The sequence below is a fragment of the Meles meles genome, chromosome 6 (assembly GCF_922984935.1).
Source record: "Meles meles chromosome 6, mMelMel3.1 paternal haplotype, whole genome shotgun sequence".
Taxonomy (NCBI): Eukaryota; Metazoa; Chordata; class Mammalia; order Carnivora; family Mustelidae; genus Meles; species Meles meles.
This window is the reverse complement of record NC_060071.1, coordinates 48,065,594-48,092,498: the sequence shown is the minus strand read 5'-3', so window position 1 is coordinate 48,092,498 and position 26,905 is coordinate 48,065,594.

Sequence of the window (26,905 nt, the reverse complement as noted above, 5' to 3'; positions counted from 1 at the left end):
ACAGGGGTGCCTGGGTGGCTCAGTGGGTTAAGCCGCTGCCTTCGGCTCAGGTCATGATCTCAGGGTCCTGGGATTGAGTCCCGCATCGGGCTCTCTGCTGAGCGGGGAGCCTGCTTCCCCCTCTCTTTCTGCCTCACTCTCTGCCTACTTGTGGTCTCTCTGTCTGTAAAATAAATAAATAAAATCTTAAAAAAAAAAAAAAAGAGGCACAAATAACTAAGACTCAAGTGTCTGGTCCTGTAGAAGAGGGTCTAAGGAAATGAGAAGGAGGAAATTCTACCAATTAAAAATGAAGTCTGAACGTGAAGCAGGAAAAGAGGAAAAAAGTCATCCATTCCAAAAACCCTCTGTTTCCCACTAATCTCGTGATGTTTCACATAGTGGCCAGATAGGGTATGAAACCACATCCTTGGGAAGGAGGTGCTGTGAGGTGGGGAAATAGGGACATGGCCTTGGCACCATCAGATCTTGGGCATTGTCTCAGGCCAGGAGCTTGATCTCTTCCTGCCTTGCTTCTTTATCTAGAAAAGGGAGATCTTTCCCATCTCTTGGGATGTTACTAGTAGATTCGATGACATGTGCAAGGCCCTTGGTGCATTTCCTGGAGTGTGGCAGCTGCTTGAAATTTGTTATTTCAATTCCATGAGTTCTATTGAAGTAGTTGGTCCAGAGTGGAGGGGACCCAAAATTGGGGCAAAGAGAAAGCCCCTGGGACATAAAGGCTAACACAAAATAGGCATGAATCTTTGCAAATATACACTTTTTTTTTTCCAAAGTGCTGATGAGACCCCCTACATCCCATCACAGAGTTGGTCTACATGGAAGTGAAGTGAGCTCTAATTTGGAAACCGTAACGGAGAGTTCATGTGCCAATGGCAAATGCTAATGATGATTGCAAACAAAGGATGGTAGCCTATATAAATGAAAAGTCTTTTCCATTCTCTGGAGGGGAAAAAAAATATTTATTTGAGACCACTGGTTGGATGCTTTTGGCTGAAGAAGACCAATACAATATGGGACACACCATGGCGGAGAGAAACCTAGACTTACAGCAAGAGGACCAAATCCCAGCTCCACCCTCCAACAAGCTTTGACATGGTAGGCAAGTCACCAAGTGTCCTGCCTTGTTGATGGGAATAGTTGTCTTAGGACTGCCTTATCTCTATCACAGAATTATTGTCGGAACAAAGAGGTGTCTTCCTCAAAAAATTAAACATAGAGTTACCAAACAATCCAGCAATTGTCCTTCTGGGTATACACCCCAAAGGACTGAAAGCAGGGACTCAAAGAGATATTGGTATGCCCATGTTCATGGCATTATTAGTCACAAGAGCCCAAAGGTGGAAGTAGCCCAAATGTCCAGCAACAGATAAATGAATTTAAAAAAAAATGTATCTATGGACAACGGACTACTATTTAGCCTAAACAAGAAGTGAAGTTCTAATACATGGTATAACATTGATGAACCTTGAAACCATTATGCTACATAAAATAAGCTGAACACAAAGGGGCAAGTATTGTATGGTTCCAATTCTATGATGTGCTTACAACTGTCAAATTGATAGAGAGGGCGCCTGGTTGGCTCGGTGGGTCAAAGCCTCTGCCTTCAGCTCAGGTCATGATCTTGGGATCCTGGGATCGAGCCCCGCATCGGGCTCCCTGCTCAGCGGGGAGCCTGCTTCCCTTCCTCTCTCTCTGTCTGCTTGTGATCTCTGTCTGTCAAATAAATAAAATCTTAAAAAAAATTGATAGAGAAAAAATTAGAATAATGGTTACCAGAAATGGGGGGAGGGAGGGGAATGAGAGTTATTGCTTAATGGGTACAGAGTTTCAGTATGGGATGATAAAAAGGTTTTGAAGATGGATGACCATAATGGTTGCCCAACAAAGTGCACAAACTTAATGCCTTTGAACCATACACTCAAAAGCACTTAAAATGATACTATATTATGTGTATTTTACCATAATTTAGAGGATGATAGTTTTCTTTTTTTAAAGAAATGGTGTAATGTAAAAGAAAATGTTTTACAATCTCTAGAGCAATATGAACCAATGAGCTGTGGTAAAGAGATTAGGATGTAGTATTTGCATTTCTGTTAGAGCAACCATCAAAATTGGGGCCCCTTCCTCGAACTTCCTACAGCTGTTTTCTCATCTGTACAATATCAGGAAGCTGTCGATAATGAAAAAGAAATAGCACCCATGAAGAGAATTGAAAATGGCGCTTCCTCTGGAAAGTAAGAAAGCAGGAGTGGGGGGACTAATGTTTTTTCTGACACACTTTGGAGAACAATTGGACTCTTCATTATTTTTTAAAAAATTATTTATATGAGAGAATGAGAGAGAGAGAGAGAACAAGTGAGAAAGTACGTGGGGAGAGATAGAGGGAGAAGCAGACTTCACGCTGACCAGGGAACCCAACCCCAGGACCCAAGGATCATGACCTGACCCGAAAGCAGACACTTAACCAACTGAGCCACACAGGTGTCCCCAGTTGGACTTTTTAAACTGTGAAGATATAGGGGTGCCTGGCTGGCTTAGTTGGTGGAGTATGCAACTCTGGATCTTGGGGTTATGAGTTCAAGCCTCATGCTGGGTGAAGAGATTTCTTAAAAAATAAAATAAAATCTTAGGGGCACCTGGGTGGCTCATTTGGTTAAGCATCTGCCTTCAGCTCAGGTCATGATTCCAGGGTCTTGGATCGGGCTCCCTGCTCAGGGGGAAGCCTGCTTCTCCCTCTCCCACTCCCCCTGCTTGTGTTCCCTCTCTTACTGCCAAATAAATAAATAAATAAAATCTTTAAAAATAAAATAAAATAAAATCTTGAAAAACTAATGAGATAATAAACTGTGCAGATACAAGTGTTTCACAAAAACAAATGTAACTTTGGCCTTATAGGAGGCCAAATTAGAGAAAAGAAAAAACGTCAAATGTTTCTAATGCATTACTTTGCTTATGCTTCTCTTTTACTATGATAGAATGAACCAGGCCAACGAAACCTGGGTGTGATTGTCAGAAGGAGGTAGCGGACAAACACGGAGCGCCTTGTGTTCTTCCTCTCTGCTTGCTAGGCACCCAGTGAGCGGCAGGCCCTGCCCCAGGACCCTCCATGCGTGCCCACTGGTAAGTGAATCAACTGACTTTTCTGTTTTTTAATCAGTCTCTCAAGACTCTGGAGCCTAGGCCTGGATTGTCCAGAGCTTGGTATCCTCATGTGAGCTTTTTTTTTTTTTTTTTTTAAGATTTTATTTATTTATTTGACAGACAGAGATCACAAGTAGGCAGAGGGGCAGGCAGAGAGAGAGAGAGGAGGAAGCAGGCTCCCTGCGGAGCAGAGAGCCCGATGCGGGGCTCGATCCCAAAACCCTGGGATCATGACCTGAGCCGAAGGCAGAGGCTTTAACCCACTGAGCCACGCAGGCGCCCCTCCTCATGTGAGCTTTGCTGGTGGGGTTCAACAACCTCCAAAACCAGGACCAAACTCAGGATCCGAGGGACCTGTCAAGGTGTTCTTTGAAGTTCTTCCTTCTTGAAGGTCTTAGCCCCTTTGATTACAACCCGTAGAATAAAAATCCAGTGTTAAACTCTGTGTATAAAGGGTAGTATATACAAATAAATAAACTTTAACTTTGGTGGTAAGTTGGCACAATTTCTAAATATCACTTCACAGGTACTAACTCAATCTGCCCATTAATGCTTTTTTAACATCTTTATGGAGATGGATTTCATATACTGTGCCATATACCCATTTAAAGTGCACCCCTTAATGTTTTTTGGTATAGTACATTATTAATCTTTTTAAATTGTAGCTATATATATCCTATATATCATAAAATTTATCATTTTAAGCATTTTTAAGCATACAGTTCAGAGGCATTCATTACATTCACGATGTTGTGTCATTGAATATCTGCGAAGATACCTATAGATGGGATATTGAGTCTGAGTAAGGCTAACAAATTTACCCATAGTTACTCGGTGAGGAAGTGGCCAGGTAGAGTTGCAAACCTAACTCTAATTCGGCCAACTTTGAAAGCTGAGCTCTTCCCAGTGTGTCTGTCATGTGGCCTTCTACTGAGGCAGAGAAGTTCCTTGGAGGTAAGCAGGGCAGAGTGGCTGGAAGGTGGGCTCGATAGCGCCTACAGGAGCTGGCCGGGGAAATAACAGAGTACGTTCTGGTCCCCTGAGGCTCCTCACCTGACCTTCGCATTTGACCTTGAACGAGTTACTTGTGCTCTCCTTTGTGCCGATCGTGGTTCTCCTTTGAGGACACGAAGAAGCCACCTTCCTGGCCAAACTGTGTGTGAAAGAAGGACTCACCACTGTCTCTGCTTGCTCATTCCCTGTTATTCCCCGGCGTACCAAGATGCAGTCCCGTGGCTCCTCTGATGTGACCCCCCAGTGACCACATGCAATGGCTGCCCTTCTCGGCGGCTCTGCTGGATTTTCCCACAGCTCCCATGGCATCCTACTCTTATGATCCTCCCAGGTCTGATCATTCCTCTACCTCCTTCCCTTTGCCCTGCCCTTAGTGGCTGGGGTTCCTCAGAGTTTGGTCGCAAGAGCTCTGCCCACTGTTCTTATTGCCCTAGACAGCCTTGTGTGCAACCAGTGCCCAACCTACACCTCCTGCCAGGCCAGACCTCCCATCTGAGCTCTGGCCTCCACTCGACATGGCCATCCTCTTTGGTCATTCCACAGGAGCCTCCCATGAACCATGTCTAACATGGAACTCAGCATCCTCTCCAGGTCTGAGTCAGTTCCTCTGCCCTTGTCCCTAACTCAATAACAAGCCCTGTCAACCACTGAGGCACCAGAGGCAGAAACCTGGAGTCGTTCCCTCAAATGTGAATGCTACCAGGACAGAGACCTTGTTCCCTTCCTTTTTTTTTTTTTTTTTTTAAACCCTATATTTAAACACCTGGAACTGTTTCTGGCTATAGGAGATACCTAATAAGTATTTGCTAACTAAATATTTGCCCTTTCCCTAGACAGGCAAACCATCACCAAGACCCGGCTATCCTGCCTCCTAACACATCCTCCCACATACCTCTATTCCTCCAGCGGGTCCCCTGCTACCCTCGTCTAATCTTTCCTCATCTCTGGCCTGGGCAAGCACAACCTCTTCCTTGCGCTCTCTGCTTCTGATTCCCCATTTCAAGACCATTCCCCAGGTCACTAGCCAGTGGATTCTTGCAAAAACCCGTATGTAAACAAAACAAAACAAAAAACCAATTGTGATCTTGTCCTTACCTACTAAAAATCTGTCTGAGTCCCTGTTGTGATCAGGTTAAATATCCAGGCATGAAGGGGGGTCAGGAATGGTTTTGGTAGCAGACTGAGGAATGGTAGCAGACTGAAAGCAGAGCCCTTGGCCCACTCAGCTCAAATCTTTCTTCCTGGGGGGTGGTGTTGCTGAGCTCTCTGACATCAGAAGCTTCTGGAAGCTCCCTGCAAACACACTGGCCTCTGTTAGGGTGATCTGGGGCTCCTGTTCCACATCCTCTCCTATTTCTCCCACCCACTCTGGAATCCATTCAGGAAGCATGACTTGGAAGTTGTGCTTAGCAATTCTACAGAACCGGGGAAAGAAGAGAGAGGGACAGACACAGAGCAGCTAGGGTGGTGACTCATCCTTCTCCTTGTCTAGGATCCTTCTTCCCGGCCATCCTGAGCCTGTATCCTGATCTGCCTGTGGGCACCCCTGATGATCTCCTAGTGGGGACCCGAGACTGCCAGCAAGGGGCAGAGGCCTTTGTCAAGGTAACCAGCGGGGAGAGAGATCCAGCTTACTTCCTTAACTGAGGAAAAAGACTCCTATCTTCAGCTGTCCTAATGAGCTTGGGTTTTGGTAACTTAGAGCCTGAGGGGTGAGCCTGGAGTAATGGAGATCAGGGGTACCATGAACTCTGGAAATCAGGTCATGGAGTGGGGGGTTCCTAGGCATAGGGCATAGAGAGATTCTGACTGTAAAAAACTTTTTCTGGAATGTTTTGGACTCAGGCTGCAGGAACCCTTGAGAAATTCTTAGAACCTAGGCTCTGAGGACATCCTAGTGAAAGGATTGCACTGAGGCTGTGGGGCCTTTTTGGGAAATGCACTCTATTCAGGCTACAGAGGCTCTCTGGAGACTCACGGCTTCCAGCAGGGGGCTTCTTGGGAGACGTGCTGCCTCTGACTGTCAGAATTTCCAGGGGAGGTGACTGGGCTCAGGACAGCAGGATGTTCTTGGGGACTACACTGAATTCGAGTTACGGGGTCTTCTTGGAGGGATTAATGAACTGAGTTTATGAACACGTCTTGGGAAGCTCACTGAACTCCTGCTGCTGGCCTGGAGCTTGGCCTATGGGTTCAGAGTCCATGTGACTTCCCTTTGCCACACAAACCCAGAGTTACCCAACATAGAGACAGGCAGGACACAGACAGCAGTCACCCACAGGGTCGTTCAGTCTCTCTCTCTCTCACTCACATACACACACACACCACCTTCCCAACCCTGTCTTCTGCTGCTTCTACATTTTCCTGACATCTAAATCAACCCTCAGTCCTCAGACCTCAGACCTCTCTCGTCTTGTTGGCACTGAAGCTCCAGGTGATCCCACCCAGTCAGATGACATTAAGCACCAGCTGTTCTCTGATGGCTCTCTGTTTTCCATCTCTAACCTAGACCTCTCCCAGCAAGACAGACTCACTCATACCCAGTGGCCTCCTTGACACCTCACCTGGTGAGCTGACAGACATCTCAAACTCAACATGTCCAAAAACAGATTTACTGCCTTTTTTTTTTTTAAAGACTTTTATTTATTTATGAGAGAGAGAGAGAGCACGAGCAAGGCGAGGGAACAGAGAGAGAAGGAGAAACAGACTCCCGACTGAGCAGGGAGCCTGATGTGGAACTCGATCCCAGGGCATCAAGATCATAACCTGAGCCGAAGGCAGACACTTAACTGACAGACCACCCAGGTGCCCTTGGACAGACAGACTTACTTCTGACCTTCCCTCCCATACTCCTTCCTCCCATAGTCTTCCCCATCTTAATAAATGGTAAGTGACCATTTTAGACTCAGTTTCCCGAGTCTAAAAGCGGAGTTGTCTATGATCCCTTCTTTTGTATTCTGTATCAGCAAATCCTGTCGACACTACCTGTAAAATATATTCAGATTCCAACCTCATGTGGCCATCTCCCCCACATCCACCCTGGCTCAAGCCATTATCAATTTTCCCCAGGTCACTGCTCTAGCCTCCCAGGTTTCTATATAGGTCTCCTTACCTTCATCCTTACCTCCTCTTGTCTATTTACAATGCTGCAGTCCTTAAAAAACGTAAGCCAGAGCATGGCACTCAGTTGTTCACAACCTGCCAGTGGTCCCCACCTCAGGGTAGAAGCCCACATTCTCACTTGGACCTCCGCTGCGTTACAGGATACTTCCTCCCCATTCCTCTCTCTCCTCCCTCATCTCTGCTACTCTTTCTCCTGTTCACTCCAGTCCTCCTTGGCACTCCCCACCCTTTTTGCTTAGCTAAGTATTTTCTCGGTAGCTCTTAATACCACCTGATACACTACAGGTTTATTTGCTTATTCGTTCATTGTCTCCCTTCACTAAAATATAGACTCTACGAAGGCACAGATTTTGTCTTGTTCACTGCTGTATCCCCAGGTCCTTCAGCAGTGCCTGGAAAATAATGGATGCTCAATAAATATTTGTCGAATGAATGAATGAATGAATGAATGAATGCTGGGAACCAAGTATGTGTTTGTTGGATTGAATGAAACTAGATCCCACCGTTCCTCTTTTGGGTCTCACACAGCTATATCGTTCTTTTCAGAGATTTTAGGAAACAAAAAGGAATTTTCTAAAGCAGTTACCAAGGCTGTGACATGAAAATCAATACTTAGACTAAAGGGCGGGGGTTTAGGACTTGTAGAACAGTTCGGCTGCGTGAAGCGTGACAGCTAACAGGGTAACAAAACAGATATTGGTAACATCTTGTCTCGAAACAAAAACCACTTTGAGTATTTATTTTAAAACAGAGATGTTCAGGAGTGCCTGGGTGGCTCAGTGGGTTAAGCCTCTGCCTTCGGCTCTGGTCATGATCCCAGGGTCCTAGGATGGAGCCCCGCATTGGGCTCCCTGCTTAGCCGGAGGCCTGCTTCCCTTCCTCTCTCTCTGCCTGCCTCTCTGCCTACTTGTAATCTCTGTCTGTCAAATAAATAAATAAAGTCTTTTAAAAAAAATTCTCATTTTAGGTCACTGAATTTGTGGTAATTTATCAAAATAGGAAACTAACCTAGAAAGCTTGTGACCAAGGCCCAAGATAGCTAGCACACAGCCTGGTAGTCAGGAGGAAACCCATCTCTCATCAAAAGGGAGTAACAGGGCCATGAAGAGCACTGGCCTTCAAGGCGGATAGACCGGGTTCAAATCCCAGCTCTGCTACATTACACAGTATCTCAGAGCCCCAGCGCCTTGTCCATGAAATGGCAATATTAATATCCACCTTTGCCCAGGACGGTCGTGAAGATGAAATACAATCATGCAGGTAAAGTGCTCAGCACAGTGCCCTGGACACCGGAAGGCCTGGATACCTAATAGCAGAACTACTTCTCGTTCCCACCACCATCACCACCTCCCACGACTGCAGTTACTACCACCGTTCCTGTGACTATTTCTGCCCCCACTACTCCTACCACTGGCAGCAACGGCAAGAGACAGATCTGTGGCTGAAGAGTAGAGCAGGTGCACAAGAAGGATGAAGAGAGACAGCAGCGGGGAGGAGGGAGGCTGGATTCAGAAGGGTCAGAGGGTAGAAGTCGCTACTTCAAACTGGTATTTGAGATTGACTTTGGCTTGAGGGCACTTGAGGCTAGATGTCTGTTTTTGGGGGTGCAGCCTTCTGGCTCCGAGACCCTGACTCAGAATCACCGGCCAAGGCCTTCCGTTTGTGTTTCTGTCTGGTCCAGCGTCCTTGGTCCAGGCCTGGAGCTAGGGGAACACCAGAGGCACGCAGCAATGTCAAAGAGCCCGGAGTTCAAGGCCTGGTCCTCTCCTCTGGAAGACAAACCAGGATCCTGAACACAAGTACACGTTCATTTCTTCATGCTATTTCCCTGTTGAGAAAACAGGTCAGATAGCAAAAGAATGTGCAGGCCATGTACAAACCCCTCCTCATCATCTCTGTAATTCTTTCCCTCCATGCTTCTTTTCTCTGAATGTACAGAAAGGCACCAGGTGGCTTTCCCCTAAGACACGGGGTTTGATGAGCAACACGCTGAGGCAGTATGTGGTAGCTATTTTTAGCATACCCTACCACCCAATGTGGTGGTTAAGAATCTTCCTCAGAGCGAGAGAAAACCTAGCCTCACACTGGCTTTGTAACTTTTTAGCTGTGTGGCCTTGTGTGGTCTACATTCCATAACTTCTCTAAGCCTCAATTTCCTTGTCTTTAAAAACCACTGAATTGGAGATACCTTCTAGAGCTCGTATAAAGAGAAAGGTGGGGATCCGTATATGGTACTCAGCACACAGCCTGGACTTCAGCAATTACTGGGGAGATAGTGATGCTTGTTGTTGTTAGTATTGTTGTCGTGTTACTGTCATTTTCAGAAAAAGCTTCAACTCCAGACTGGAGGGAGTCCCAAATCTAGGTAACAACTTGGCTTTACTTCTCCATGTTGTCACAGCAGCCTGAGGCCACATGCTTGGCAAGGACCGGGAGGTCAGGCAGCCTGAGGATCTTGCTGGTAGGTTCAGCTAGGCACAGCTCTAAGAGACAAGGAAGAGATGTTGACAGGTTCCAGATATGCTCCAAAGCTGTTGTCGTAGGGATTGGGGCTGTCTGTCCCAGGAAACCATGAAAAATAGACACACACACACACACACACACACACACACACACACACGTCTCTCCTATGAAACCATTAAAAAAATGTTGCTGGGAAACTGGCTTCTAAATTCTTGTGTCTTTGGACAAAAGGGTTGAATTAGTGAACAGGCTAATTTTAGTCATGACTGAGGAAAACATACCTGAGCAATCATGATGCCCCAGGTTTAACTCAAACAGGGTGACTGGGAGCAAATTTTCCCAGGGTTCAAACGGGACATAGAGAATGAGTCAAATGACATTTTTGAACGCATGGCTCTGGAACGTCAACAGTGAGACAAGCAATCTCCTTCTCACAGGAGTCAGTGAAATCACTATATCCTTTGAGAAGGTCATTTGACTGTTGGTGTCAAAGGGTTTTTTTCCTTTGAGCTTTATAAATCTATCTCTGAGAATCTATTCAAAACAAATAATCCACAAGCTTAGGAAGGGCTGTATGAGTGTGGTTGTTCACTGCTTCTTTGCATATAAGACTCAAAAGATGGAAACATCCTAAATATCAGCCTAAGGGTCTAACGGTGGAGGGCTGGTTAAATGAACCGCAGCATATTTATCTGGTGGAATATTAGACGGCCATTGCTAATGAGAATCGCAAAGACCCTGCAGCAGCACGGGAAAAGCCTTCTGGTCTATATCAAGTGAAAGAATCAGACACAGAATGGTATAAGCATAACCGTGTGAAAGACTAAATAGGTGATGATGTTAGGAAGATGGAGGAACTGTGGGGGATGTTTTTGGTACGTGCTCCAAGTTTTAAACTTTATAGTTATATAACTTGTCATGGTAGGCAGAACGACCACCCAGAGCTCCCCTAGAAAGCCTCCCCCAGAGCTTCCAGAAGGAACATAGCCCTGCCAATACCTGGTTTTTAGCCCAGTGAGACTTATTTGGGACTTCTGACCCCCAGAATTATGAGATAAGAAGGGTGTTGGTTTAGGCCACTGTATTTGTGGAGATAGGAAATGAATATAATACTACATATAATACATATAATACTACAAATGAATATAATAATACATATAATAAAATTGAATTGTCTAATGTATATAACAAAAATTAATTCCCCTGAACTGCCAGTAATTACAGAAGTATGTCATCAAATAGAGTGGAATCATCATATATTTTCTTTACACTGATGATATTCTCTTGAATGAGGAAGAGGCTCAATTAGTAGCACTGGCTTTGGAACATGCAGACCAGAATTTGCATCTCAGCCCCTCAGCTGTGTGACCTTGACTCATAAGTTCCTAGAAGACTGCTTTGATCTTTTAACCTACCTAACTTGTGGACTGAGATATAATCATTTTCAACTGCAAAGGGCCCTGAGAGGATAGAACTGCCTTTATTTTTCCTTAAATCATTCTTTTGAAATTTTAAAATTTCAAAAATTAAAATTTTTGAAATTATAAAGTTATAACATTTTTGAAATTATAAAAATAATATAATATTACAAACAAAATTGAAAATACAGAGGAAAACTCCCATAATTCCTTTACCTCAACACAATAACTCTTCCATGCCTTTTCTTTTCATCTTTTATCATATGCACGTTGTGTCAGTCCGGACGCAGTTTCAAGTAACTAAAACTCAGCTCAAAATAGCTCAAGTTAAAAAAAGAGGTTTTTTGGTTCAGTAACTGGGAAGTGCACTGGCTTTTGGAATGGCGAGATTCATGTGCTCGGGTGATGTGAAGTTCCTGTGTCTCTCCAGGCACTGGCTCTGCTTTCTTCTGTGTGGCTTCAGCATCCAAGGGGCTCTCTCTTTGTGGGGTGAAGAATGGTTAATAGCATGAAGAGGTTTCTGTGGTCCTGACAGCTCTCCATTCCAGAGGAAAATAAAGTAGTCACATACCAAATATCATGCTGAGACTCTGGTTGGCCTGCTATCCATCTTATGCACTTGGACAAACCAGTGTGGGTAGGGGAAAAGGGTGTTGTGATGGTCTGGGCCTGCCTCACATGCCCATTCCTGCAGGCAGGGATTACAAGGAACAGGGTGGTTGCCAGACAACTGGGGAGAAGGGCGGTTAACAGGATATGACAGGGAATGCAAAAACAGGAGCGGTATTCTACCCATATTTTATAACATCAATAATTTGTATTTCATTCCAAAGTCTTTTTTTTTTAAGATTTTATTTTATTTTTTTAAGATTTTATTTTTTTCATTTGACAGACAGAGATTACAAGTAGGCAGAGAGGCAGGCAGAGAGAGAGGAGGAAGCAGGCTCCCTGCTGAGCAGAGAGCCGGATGCGGATGCGGGGCTCCATCCCAGGACTCTGAGATCATGACCTGAGCTGAAGGCAGAGGCTTTAACCCACTGAGCCACCCAGGTACCCCTAAGATTTTATTTTTAAGTAATCTCTATACCCAACGTGGGGCTCAAACTCACAACGCTGAGATCAAGAGCTCTATGCTCCACCAACTGAGCCTGCCAGACACCCCCATTCCAAAGCCTTCACAATGATCATTTTAATAGATTTTGGTTTGCAGTGTACCATATTTTGCCTAACCTTTGTTAAATAGTATTGACTAGGAGTGACTGGGTGACTCGGTGGGTTAAGCCTCTGCCTTTGGCTCTGGTCATGATCTCAAGGTCCTGGGATCAAGCCCCATACCGGCCTCTCTGCTCAATGGGGAGCCTGCTTCCCCCTCTCTCTCTGCCTGCCTTTCTGCCTACTTGTGACCTCTCTCTCTGTCAAATAATTAAATAAAATCTTTAAAAATATAAATAAATAAATAAATAAATAAATAAATAAATAAATAAATAGTGTTGGCTACTTGGATTGTTATAAATTCTTTCATTATGAATAATGCTGTCATGAACATTTTTGTGCAAATGTTTAACTCTGAAGTTTAGATTATTTCTGTAAGACAGATTCCCAAAAGAGGGTTTGCTGGGTTAAAGGTGGCAAATTGATTTCCAGGAAGGCTGAACAAATGCATAGGAAATGGTGCGGCTGCTTTAACTGAGAGGTAGAGCTGGGCTCCCTCCCAGGCCTTGCACGGGGAGGTGGGTTGACAGGATACCACAGACTGCTGTGCCCGGAGGCCATGACCAAAGCAACAACAGGAAGTACACTTACCCAGCTTAAAACCAAGAAAAAAATGCAAACTCACTTGTAGTTAGGGAAATGCACATTAGAGCCATCTTTCATCCGTCAGGTTGGTAAAACTTGAAAACACTGGTGACATATGGTGCTTGTGAGCCTGGGGAAAGAGGTACCCTCATCATCAGCTGATAGAGAGGGCAGTTAGGACAGCCTTTGGTGAAGTAATCTGGCCACATGGGTAAGACCAATCTGTAAACACCTCCATTGCATCATAGAATTACCATTTCTTTCGTGGTGGGAACATTTAAGATCTACTCTTGTAGCAACTTTCCAGAATATAGTAAAGTATTATTAAGGGCATCTGGGTGGCTCAGTCAGTTAAGCATCAGACTTTTTTTTTTTTTTAAGATTTTATTTATTTATTTGACAGAGAAATAGAGTGAGAGAGAGAGCAAGCACAGGCAGGCAGAGGTTGAGGGAGAAGCAGGCTCCCCACCCAGCAAGGAGCCCAATGTGGGACTTGATCCCAGGACACTGGGATCATGACCTGAGCTGAAGGCAGCCATTTAACTGACTGAGCCATCCAGGTGTCCCAAGCATCAGACTCTTGATTTCAGCTCAGGTCATGATCTCTTGGGTCCTGAGATTGAGCCCCACATCTGGCTCTGGCTAAGCAGGGAGTCTGCTTGACATTCTCCCTGCCTTCCCTCTGCTCCTCCCCCTACTTGCTCTCTCTCTCTCACTCTCTCTCTCTCTCAAAATAAATAAATGAATCGAAAAAGATAAAGAATATAGTACAGTAGAATTAACTATAGTCACCATGCTGTCCATCAGATTTCTGGAATTTACTCATGTTCTAAATGGAAGTTTGTGCTCTTTGACCAACATCTCTCCAAATCCCCTGGTAACCACTTTCACTTTCTGTTTCTAAGAGGCTTTTTTAGATTCCACATATAAGTGATATCATACCATATTTGTCTTTCTTCCTTCCTCCCTTTCTTTTTCTTTTTTTAAAGTAAGCTCTACCCTCAACATGGGGCTTGAATTCACCATCCCAAGATCAAGAGTCACATGCTCTATGGACTGAGCCAGCCAGGTGCCCCCCAAAATTTGTCCTTCTACAACCACTTTATTTCACAATGCCCTCAGGGTCAACTTATATCGTTGCAAGTGGCAGCATTTCCTTCCTTCCATGAGTGAATAATACTGTAATATTTAAGAATATCAGATCAGGGTGCCTGGGTGGCTCAGTGGGTTAAAGCCTCTGCCTTCAGCTCAGGTCATGATCCCAGGGTCCTGGGATCGAGCCCCACATCAGGATCTCTGCTCGGCAGGGAGCCTGCTTCCTCCTCTCTCTGCCTGCCTCTCTGCCTACTTGTGATCTCTCTCTCTGTCAAATAAATAAATAAAAATCTAAAAAAAAAAAAAAAATCAGATCAGGGGCTCCTGGGTGGCCCAGTGCTTTAAAGCCTCTGCCTTCAGCTCAGGTCATGATCCCAGGGTCCTGGGATCGAGCCCCACATCAGGCTCTCTGGTCAGCGGGGAGCCTGCTTCCTCCTCTCTCTCTCTCAGCCTGCCTCTCTGCCTACTTGTGATCTCTGTCTGTCAAATAAATAAATAAAATCTTTAAAAAAAAAAAAAGAATATCAGATCAGCCCATTGTACACCTTATGCTTACACAATATTATATGTCAATTATATTTCAATACAGCTGCAAAAAATTGATCTCAAAGTCTCATGTTTGTGAATCTGTTCAACAAAAGCAAGGTACTGGGTCTATTTCCTGGCAGTGTCGGTTTCTCTTTCTTCACAGGTTATAGCTCCCTGCATGAGCTAGATCTATCAGGTGTCTTTGGCCTTCGGGGTGCCATACCCATCTTTGCCTTAAATAGCTAAGGAGTTGATGTGGACCATGGCAGAGGTGGCTATCTCCAGTGGTTATTTCCCCTTCTTGCTTTTAGTAACAGATCCCACAGAGCCTATGACCACCCCACCTCCCTTACAGCTAGGTGTGGCTATATGAATATGTTTTGGCCAAGATGAGATGCGTGGAAGGAAGTCTGCAAACACCAACTGTGGAACAATCAGATTTGTTCATCTGGAAACTTTGGCCTCTGAGAGATACCAGTGAATATCTTCTGGTCTCTGGAATTGAGAAGAAAGAGAATTGGGACCCCCAGGATAGCTGCTTTCTCCCACGAGAAGAACAGAGAAACAAGGAGAGATGGTTTGCAAAGAAAGAATGGAGCCAATGCAAACCAAGAGGCAGGATGGGGATACTGTGAAGTCTGAGGGGATTCAGAGCCCCTGTGCCAGTCCTGGCTCTCATTCCTCATGAATGAGGTCACACCACTCCCATTGCTTGGGTCCTTTTAATAGAGTCCCCATTTCCTTCAGCTAATTTGAATAATTTTTCCATTATTTGCAAAAAGGGGGGGGGACTTCATAAAGATAGAGCTCTCCAGAATAACCCTTTCTTTGGCATAGGCTAGCCAATAAGGTGTGGCAGAAAAATTTACTGAGATGATGCATTTTGCTTTTGCAGTTGTGGAAGAATTAGAATAACAGCCATTTGTTTATTTATTCTTGGGATTTTCCCTCCCTGTTCTGAAAAGGTAGACAGGCTTTGGGGTTTCCTGCCTCAGAGGAACTTTGAGCTACAGTGGTGTGAGAAGTTACTTAAGGCAGTCTGCTGCCCTAGGTTCGATTTCCAAAAGTTTGAGTTCCCTGGGACGATTATTCAGGAGGAAGGGAGAGAGAGGTTCTAGGAGGGGTAGGCAGAAGCCGAGACAGTATAGGGAGAGTCCTTGAGATAGGAGAGGGATACAAGTCGGTAGGTTCTGTGACCTTTGAGAACTTGTAACCTAACCTGGCTTGTCTCAAGAAGATTCCAGAACTCCAGGGACCAGAAGCCCCATGCATCCAGAAAGTTTGGATCCTGGTTTTCTGTGCCCCTATGTCATTTCCTGACCATAAAACTTTATTTATAAAAACAGGAGAAGTCTGGACAGATTTAGCCCACATAACAAGGGTTTGCTAACTCTTAAATCAAAATATCTTCACTTAACAGCCCTCAGTGCATTAATAGATGTGGGCCTTACACATCAGTGGATTTTAAAAAAAAAATTTTTTTTTTTTTTTTTTTTTTTTTTTTTTTTTGAGAGAGTGAGAGAGAACAAGTGGGTAGGAGGGTCAGAGAGAGAGAGGGATAAGCAGGGACCATGATGTGGGGCTCCATCCCATGATCCTGAGATCATCACCCAAGCAGAAGGCAAAAGCTTAACCCACTGAGCCACCCAGGTGCCCCATCAGTGGATTTTAACATCATAAAAAGCAAGACAACCAGGCATTGTGTGCCTCCTATGGTCTTGCTAAAGACTCCTTACAGTCTTGCCGAAAGACCCAACCTGAGTCTAATTCAGTCTATGGAAGCAGCTACATATTTGCAGGAAATATAGGGCACAGAGAAACATGTTGAAAATCAAAATCTGGACTGTGGGAAGCTGTATGAGTCAAAAAGATTCTTCAACAGATTGGGTAAAGTGACAGGATAGAGGGAGGAGATACAAGCTGAAAGAGATTTAGGGCTGTATTGTTTTGGAGAAGAGTGGGCAGTACTAAACTCCAGTATATTGATGTATGTATTATTGGGTGAGTATTATAAAAATCAAGGTCTGGACAGGGTTGCATTTTTTTCAAGATTTTATTGATTTATTTGACAGAAAGATCACAAGTAGGCAGAGTGGCAGGCAGAGGGAGAGAGAAAAGCAGGCTCCCTGCTAAGCAGGAAGGCCCTGAAGTAGGTCTCAGTCCCAGGACCCTGAGATCTGACCTGAGTGGAAGGCAGATGCTTAACCGAATGCGCCACCCAGGCGCCCCAGCAGGGTTTTTTTTGCTTTTGTTTTGTTTTCTTTTTATCATGCAGGTCACCTTACCAGTGCTGATCTGGAAATTTCAGACTGACCTTTAAAAGATCACATTCCTGGGACTGTAATTAAATCTTGGTTTGCTGTCATGGTGGGAGCAAATGACTCCACTTGGGACTTTTTTTTTTTTTAATAAAGTCCATGATAATCTTGTTTGATTACAGCATCCAGGCATTTCCGAAGTTTGATATAGTCATGGAATGTTCATTTGCATGAACCAAGAAATCCCTTTTTATTTATATGGCTTTGGTTTGTAACCAAGAGTTCATCCGTATACCTGTAGATCTTTGAAAAGCTGTATATGTTTCTCAAGATATTGCTGGTTTTACTGGATTTTTGGTGCTTGCTTCAACTATCTGTGGTAACTCGCATTCATTGCCACAGGCAAATCTGTTCTTCATTCTCCAGATGGTCTTGAAAGCTTTATTCCATATTTCATAATGGTGGAGTCCATTATCATTCACTAAGGCATGGTTCATTCTGACCTTGTTTGAAAATTGGCAGAGCTCACTGAAGGAGGGGATGGGAAGGAATGTTCTATCAAAAGGGAATAAAAATCCCACCAGCGAGAACAGTTGGCGCATTTGTTGGGGTAAATCAGGACTAAAAGAAGTAGTGGGCAGTCCGGTGCTTCAAGGATCATTCATTCATCCATTCACCCTGTATTTATTGATTTTCAGGCACTGAACGTGACAGCCCCAGTCCCTGAGCTCAGGAACCTCATAGCTGGGGTTGGTGGGGTGGGGTGGAGAGCTAAGTGGTACAACCTGGAGCGCTCCTGGGAGCTTATTTGTCTTTGGTTTGATTCATTCCCCATTCCAGCTTCTGAAATTTCCATTGTATGAGTTATTCTTAATATTATTGCAATACTCCCAGGAAGTCCCATTTAGAAAGAAAAATGTATTTAAAATCTGTTAACTAGGGGTGCCTGGGTGGTTAAGTTGCTGGTTCAGGTCATGATCCCAGGGTCCTGCTCAGTGGGAGCCTGCGTCTTCCTCTCCATCTGCCCTCCCCTATCCCCCGCTCCTGCATTCTCTTTCTCTGTCAAATAAATAAACAACATCTTTAAAAATAATAACAAAATGAGTTAACTAGAGGGATGAGTCCACTTTAGGACATACTCTCACTATGGTGAAGAGTAGGAGAGGATTTTTTGTTGTTTTTTTTTTTTGAAGTAAGCTCTACACCCAGCGTGTGGCTTGAACTCACCATCCTAAGTCAGATGCTCTGTGGCCTGAGCCAGCCAGGTATCCCAGGACAGATGGATTTTGATAAGAAGACAGTCTTTGGAAAGAATCTGCAGCCCTGGTGTTGTCTAAGGTAAGGGAAGGAGATGACGGTGGAGAAAAGGTAGGTTAAAGAGGAGTTGAGAAATTCCTACTATTTCACCAGTTTTCTCAGGTTCTGGTGGTACCCATGCCTTGAATATCTTTCCCTGGTAAGAAAGTGGGACTTATTTTGTATTCTAGTCTTTGAAGTCAGAGGTATCTGTGTTTGAATCCCTGCCTTGCTACTTACTAGAAAGTACCAAATTACTTCTAAACTCAGCCTCAGTTTCCTTATCTGTATAAGATAGAGAAAATATTCACAGATGGTGACTGGGGGTTTGGGGAGGGTGGGGAGTAAAAGATATTAATGTATATAAAGAAGTCAGCCCAGAGCCCAAGCACATTGGTTTTTCCCAGTGAATGTTAGTTCCTGTCCTTAGTTGAATAATTCTAGTCATTTGACAGCGTTTAGGTCAAAAAGACAAGAAATTTCAAATGATCCTTTAGATTAGCTTAATAGATGGACTTTTTGGAGAGGTGGGGAGAAAGAGAGAGAGAAACAAAGACTGACCAAGCCCAATCTCCTTCAGTTGACATTTCACAATCACATTTGCTAGTATCCTACTTTCTTTTCTTTTTTTTTATTTAATCATTATTTTTATTGTTTTTTTTTAATATATTCATTTTCAGTGTAACAGTATTCATTGTTTTTGCATCACACCCAGTGCTCCATGCAGTATGTGCCCTATTACCCACCACCTGGTTCCCCAACCTCCCACCCCCCGCCCCTTCAAAACCCTCAGGTTGTTTTTCAGAGTCCATAGTCTCTCATGGTTCATCTCCCCTTCCAATTTCCCTCAACTCCCTTCTCCTCTCCATCTCCCCATGTCCTCTATGTTTGTTGTTATGCTCCACAAATAAGTGAAACCATATGATACTTGACTCTCTCTGTTTGACTTATTTTGCTCAGCATAATCTCTTCTAGTCCCGTCCATATTGCTACTAAAGTTGGGTATTCATCCTTTCTGATGGAGGCATAATACTCCATCGTGTATATGTACCACATCTTCCTTATCCATTCATCCGTTGAAGGGCATCTTGGTTCTTTCCACAGTTTGGCGACCATAGTATCCTACTTTCTATTTATTTTGTAGTATTTCTCTTCCTGGCCTATTTTAGCCCCTAAGTCAGATCCCCAACTAACTCCCTCTACATCAGAGACAAGGGGTCATAGAATTCTTCCCTTCCATTGCCTTTATTTTTTCAAAGTAACAGCTTCGGGTGCCTGAGACAATCAGGAAATAAGAGGAATTTCCTTTTCTGGACAACAAATAATTAAAAATAATGATATATTGAGTGCTGGCTATGCACCAGGCTAATGAGCTCTGCATCTTACATGGTTTCTTTAATGTTTACAACAACCAGGAGAGTGGGGATTATTATCTCAGATTTATAGGGCCCTAGAGGGTTGTTCTGAAATTTAAATGAAATAATGTTTGAAAAGTGCTTAGAACATCTAGATTCAACAGAGGTTAGCTGTCATGATTACTATTACTTTTCAGTGAGGAAATTGAGGCTCCTACTAGTTAAGATACCCACCTAAAGTCAACCAGCTACAAGGACAAAGAAGGATCCCACGTCTCACTGTCCTTAGAGTCGATGTGAGAGAGCAATCATGTTTCACAACATCTTGACCGAAATGACAAAACAATCAATTTGAACAACAACAAAATTTTCAACCCCATTTTAACCTCATAGTCCAGTGAACGTTCATCATAATTTTGAGTCAACACATCCCCACCACTCCCTCAGAGCCTCCCAGTTAAAAAGTCCCCTTTACAGATGTTAAATTCACTTCTTACCATCTCCCAGAGCACAGTCTTACAATTCTGGCTTTCCAGACCCATCCCCCACTTTTTCTCAGATGTGAGTGAGTACTATGGTGTACATCTACGGTGTGCCCCGCCCTTTCTCTTGGTCCCTCGGATTGTTGTAGGTATGAGTATTGATCCAAGCCTGGCCAATCAGTACTTTCTCCCCACCCAGGATTTCTCTTAATTTAACTAAAAATGGTTATTGCATTGTAAGCCTAAGGAACCAGGGAGGGAAGTTGTTAGTGCCGCTTAGATGGGCTTTGTCCTGATATATGTGATATTTCATTTAGAATGTGGACTTCAAGTGGGAGCGCTGGGAACCCTGGAAGGCTTGCATTACGAGTGTGAGTACCTTTCTAGTGGTAGAAATAGTCAGATGCAAAACTTAGGAGTGCCGTATTTCCAGATATGTGAAGAAAGCCAGTCTTGGGGCACATGGCTAGCATAGTTGGAAGAGCATGCAACTCTTGACCTCAGGGTTGTAAGATTGGGTTTGGAGGTTATTAAAATAAGTAAATAAACTAAAAAAACAAAACAAAACAAAACAGAAAAACCTAGTCTTGTTAGAAACTGAAGCCAGTGCAGTAAGGGAAGCAAGGAAAGAGCAAGGGGATTCTGGTGAGGCTGAAGTTCCTGGTTCCAAAATTTCCTGAAGCCACATTTCATCTGTCTCCCTACCTCCCACCTTTTAGTTTCACTCTTCAGCCCTTTCTTAGATTCCTACAGCTAATTCTTTTCCTGCCCTTTCGCCCAAGCAAGTTCAGGTTGGGTTTCTGGCCCTTGCAACCAACAAATCTGGATAACCTATGTATCGCATAGCCACAATGAGACTGGACTCCCTGCTAATCCTGATCACATTTCTGCTTGTGCTGTTCTTTGTGCCTAGAATGTTCCTTGTTCCCACATGTCCAAAACCAACCACTTCAAGGCCTCATTTCTCATGCACTATCTCTGATCCAATCTGCAGGAACTAACCTATCCCTTTTCTAAGCTCCCTGATCCTTTAACAGAGGAGAAAAGTTACCTTACTGTGCTCAGAACTTTCTAACTTCTGTTATAATTATTTAAATATACACCCTATCTGCTATTTTCTTTCCAGAGCAAAGAGGTGTCTTGTTCATCTTGTTCCCACTGTGCTACCACAATGTCTGGCATGGATAGATGTCAGTTCCCTTCTCTTTCTCCTTCTCATTGTAGGCACACTTTCCTCCTGTAGCTTCACTTGCTTTCCCCAGCACCAACATTCTATTTCCTGCTGCTGAGTGAGAAAATGTTCATCTGTGTCTGCCCCAGGCAGTTGTGTTTTGATGAAAGAACACCAACAAACTGTTGTAAAAAGAATTTAATTTACCTAAAAATGGTTATTGCATTGTAAGCCTGAGGAACCAGGGAGGGAAGTTATTAGTGCCGCTTAGATGGGCTTTGTCCTGGTATATGTGGTATTTCATTTAGGATGTGGACTTCAAGTGGGAGCTCTGGGAACCCTGGAAGGCTTGCTTTCAGCAAGAAGGGACTTCATTTCCAAAAGAACCACCTGCCAATCTTGTGGTTCTAGTTTCCCAGCTTCCTTTCAAATCTCTTTGGCAGCTCCATTATTTGTTAACATTAGGGAGAAAAGAGGTAATGAGTATGTTCTCATATGTAGATATATTTAAAAATTCTAAGCAACTTTTGTGGCTTGAAGGCTGGTGTTTTGAGAATACATTATTAGCAGAATATGTAAATTTTTATATTTAGCTGTCAGCTTCCCTCTCAAATTCCACCACCTGGATGAAGTTCTCTCTGTCCCGAAATCTCTATTCCCTTTTCTGAGTTCTGAGGATATCTTTTTGCACTTTCTTTTAGTTTGCGTCATATGCTTTTTACTGACTGCTGTTTTGTGTGTGTGTGTGTGTGTGTGGTGTTTTTTTTTTTTTTCAGGTCTTTGTCTTCCAGAATAAATTTAATTGGTTTTTGGGTTTGGCCAATTTTAAATCTTAGCTGTACCCAGAGAAAATTACAATGGTTACACTTTGTTTAAAGGATGATGTATTCCAGAGGACCTATTAAAATACCTATCATGCATCTATAAATATCCAGTTACAATAAACATCTTGCCCTTCCTTTGTATCCTGCTTCTTCGGGGGAACAATAGGGTAAACAAGTTTCAGAAGCTGGGCACCCAACTTTACAATTTTGCTCATTCAACCGATGAAAAATATACAGGAATAGAATCCACGTTGTTGGTTATTTAGCTACCTTTTTATGGATGTTCGTCACGTCTTTCATTTTCAGAACCCTAGAGTGCATGGACCTTCTTTATACAGCCTATTGTTCTGGCATGGTGTCTTATCCACAGTAGGCTCTGAGAAATGATTGAATGATGTATACACTCTTTTAGAGTTTCTTTGCAGGGTAACATGATTGAGAATAAAGTACCAATAGTCATCTCAGTCTTTTTGTAAAGAAATGGATAACAAGGGGCGCCTGGGTGGCTCAGTGGTTTAAGCCACTGCCTTCGGCTCAGGTCATGATCTCAGGGTCCTGGGATCGAGTCCCGCATCGGGCTCTCTGCTCGGCGGGGAGCCTGCTTCCCTCTCACTCTCTCTGCTTGCCTCTCTGCCTACTTGTGATCTCTCTCTGTCAAATAAATAAATAAAATCTTAAAAAAAAAAAAAAAAGAAATGGATAACAATAAAGATATTATTACCACAGTTTGGAAAAGTCTCTTGGCCTCTGATCTGCAGTATTACCCAGGTCAGAAAGACTGGCTGAGAGGGACAACTGGGGACCAACTATGTGAGGTAGAATGCATTCTCTTTTCTCTGGTATTTAAACACAAGCTGTAAGAACAAAATGTTTCCAATTAAGATACCACTGATTTTTCCTTCCATTAATTCCATTTTTCTTCCAAGCAAATGGGTGTATATAATGACTCCACATCAAAGAGTCTTTTCTAATGGTTAAAGAGATGTGAGTTTTATTGGAACAAAGCAGAATTCACAAGCCACAACAGAGCAATTTGTCAAAGTTATTTTATAGTTGATTTACACATCATTCTTCATGAACTGTGCTGGTTTCTTATTGTATGTGCCGTCTTTCCAAACTCCTTCCCCAAGAATGTTTCAGCTCTTTCTCCTTCCTCTTGCTCAATCCTTTTCCCCGTACTCTTGTCACTTAAATTCTCCTCACATGGTATTCTAATGATCTATTTTCTCCCTTTCACCTCCTGTTAGACCAGAAGCTCCTTGAGGGCAGGTATTAAAGCTCCTTCAACTTAGTATATTTGGTGCCTTGCAAAAGGGCCTGATCTGTTAGAAGAATGAATGATAACAATGCCTCACATTTATATGGCACTTTAGACTTATAAAGCACTTTCCTATGTTACTCGACTTCCATGACAGTCTGAGGCAGGAAGGAAACCCATTATCATCCCTATTTACAGATCTGAGAAGAGGTTCAGAAAGGCTGTGTAACCTAAAGGCAAATATACTGCAATTTCAGGAGACACAGGACTCATCACTATGGATTCCTTCTCTAGGGTCCTTTTTTAACATTGAAGCTGTTTGTTTTCTGAGCTATGTTGCAAAGGCAAAACAAACTTATTCCTTGGATTCTTTTCACTTTCTGCCTCCACACTTTACTCCTCTCTCAGGTCTTTTCATTTCCGACTTAGCCCTACTGAGATAGGGAAACTGAAAGACACCATAATAAAAATCTTTTTGCTCCTTTTCCTGCTTCTACTCACATGTATGTATGTGTATATATAGATATGTATATATATAGATATGATATATATATATGATATATATATATAGTATGTGGTGTATGAGTGTATATATATATATGGTATCTGGTGTAAGTATGTATGTGTGTGTGTATATATATATATGACTACATGAATGTGTCTATATATATAATTTAAAATTTTTTTTAATTTTTAAGTTGGCTCCACACCTGACTGACCTGGTGCTTGAACTCACATTCTCATGATCAAGAGTCGCATTCTCGGGGCGCCTGGGTGGCTCAGTGGTTTAAGCCGCTGCCTTCGGCTCAGGTCATGATCTCAGGGTCCTGGGATCGAGTCCAGCATCGGGCTCTCTGCTTGGCAGGGAGCCTGCTTCCCTCTCACTCTCTCTGCCTGCCTCTCTGCCTACTTGTGATCTCTCTCTGTCAAAAAAAAAAAAAAAAAAAAAAAAAAGAGTCGCATTCTCCACTGACTGAGCCAGCTGGGTGCCCCTCCTGCTTCTATTCTTGCTAGGACCTGCACCACCACTTTACAAACACCTCATAACGCAAATAGTGTATGTCTTCCTTGTAAGGGACAATCTTTCTTGTAAAGATTTCTTTAGAATAGATTACATCTAAGGAAGGGCCAGGTGAGAATGACCACAGGAAGCCATCATCTGCTTATTCCAGACCACTGGTGCTTAGACATCTCAATGCCAAGACCCCTGGCTCCAAGGAATAACACCTGGGCCCTTGCCTTTGTTCTAATGGGTCCTTGAATGCCTGAGAGGGCGTGTACATGAGACTACCATCCTTTATAAAAACGGCAGATCCTGAACAGAGGTCTGGAGAGACTCTCCTTTCCTTTCTGAGTCTCTCAGACACTCAATCTGTACCTGCCCTCTATACCTTCAATAAACTTTACTTTTACCTTCTGCTGATTCACATTTGACTTCTATCTTGCACACAGGCAGGGACTCTCTTGGCTGGTCCTGTAGGATGCCCTGTGGGTCTTTGGTCCAGCACTACTTTTTATTTAGGAGCCACATATTTCTTATATACGGTTCAAAGATGAAAAATACATACTCTTTTGTTGATTCTACAGTTCCCCTCTGCCAGGGACCTCCTGGCTGAGATGTGGGATTGTAGAGTATGTGGCAAGAGATGGCGATGATGTGTATGTGTGGGAAAAGATGTAGCTGATTGGCATGGCCACAGTGCGCTGCTCAGAGGACTTTCAGGGCAAGGGCCAGAGCCTTGGGTTCCCTCTATCACCCCCTCCCAACTCCAACATTTTTCTCTAGGGAAAATCTGGATAAAATGAACCGGTAGAGTTGGGAGAATGATACAGTAAGACTCCAGCAGATGTTGATTTAAATATTAAAGAGTGTTGGGGAGCATGGGTGTCTCAGTTCATTAAGCCTCTCCCTCTAGGTTTTGGCTCAGGTCTTGATCTCTAGTCATGATTTCAGGGTTTTGAGATCGAACTCCTTGTCCAGCTCCACACTCAGCATGGAGTCTGGCTGACATTCCCTACCTCTCTCTCTGTCCCTCCATGGATCCCTCTGTGGGCTCACACACATGTGCTCTTTCTCCCTCTCTCTCAAATAAATAAATAAATAAAATCTTAAAAATATATTAAAGAGTGTGTTAGAAAACGGGTGGAATGGTCAAGGTGAGGGTGAAAAGTCAATTCTTATTTGCTGACATTAACTGCATTTGATAATTGTGTGCAGTTGAACTCAATCATCCAATTGTTCAGTTCTCCTTTGCACATGGCTCTGAGGGTGGAAGCTAAAGAAAGGAGGAACTCTCTCTAATGACTTTTAAAATAAGCAGAGTCTTTTTCTTGAAAAAGAATGGGCAAAAGCAGTAGTTTTATAAATCCAAGATACAGGGAATGTCATGGGATGCTTAAGTGGCACAGATGCCTACCTCATCAGCAAGTTAAAATGAGAATAACAAGGGAACTTGTTGGCCTTGTCTCAGCTTCACATGCAATACCCAGATCATAAAGCACCAGCACCAATGACATAACTCCACATATACCCACTCCCTCACATCTAGTTACCAGAAATAGGTAACACATTTCATATGCAGAAATGTAAAAGTTAGACATATAATGAGGCCTACCACTTAATGAGTAATTAGTATGTGCCAGGAACATTACATATATTTTACAGGGTGGCTCAGTGGTTTGGGCTGCTGCCTTCGGCTCGGGTCATGATCCCAGGGTCCTGGGATCGAGTCCCGCGTCGGGCTCTCTGCTCAGCCGGGAGCCTGCTTCCTCCTCTCTCTCTCTCTGCCTGCCTCTCTGCCTACTTGTGATCTCTCTCTGTCAAATAAATAAATAAAATCTTAAAAAAAAAAGAAATAACATTGTAAGTTAACAGATAAGGACAGAGGTTTAGGGAGATCAAGCAACGTGCCCAAGGTCATGTACCACTTAAGTGGAACTCCAGAATTCTCACCTCTGTCTGATACTGGGCTTGGGCTAAACTGCATCATCTATGTCCAATTTAACCACTGGCAAGCACTCCCTCTTCTGCCTGTATCATAATTTTTACATGAATGACACATACATGGCTTGGACATTGTGGACTCCTCCTATGCCCCCAATTAGATTGTGAGCTTGTGGAGGGCATTGACCGGCTCTAGATCCTCACTCGGTTACACAGTAACTCAGTAGAATATATTTAACGATGGACATCAAGAAGATGGCTAGAAATGTGGGAGTCCGGAACTAAGAAAAGATACAGAAGGGAGAAGACAGGAATATTTTTTCAATTATTTAACGAGCACCTAGACCAGTGTTAGGAGCTGCGCGTACAGTGGTGACCAAGCCTGTTAGCGTTCCCACCCTTCACAGGACTTCTTCGCGAAGGTCCAGGTCATGATCTTGGATTAAGTCACCTAAACGGCAATTTACCTTGGTGTTCCTCAGAGGGGTGGCAGGCCCCAGCGCCTGCGGGGTCCTAGCAGTCCTGCAGAGCAAAGACACGAGTAAGATAGAAGTGTGTCAAGTGAAATGCTTTTATATGATTGTACTTGACAGGCCAGAAGTCTAGAGCCGGGTGTGAAGGGAGATAAACGGGCGCAGAGCACCCGGCGTGCTTCCGAGATAAAGGGGTGTGGCCGCCCCGCCTCTGCTGCCAGCTTTTCCACGCGTCGCTTCGTTTCGCAGCATCAGGACTGCG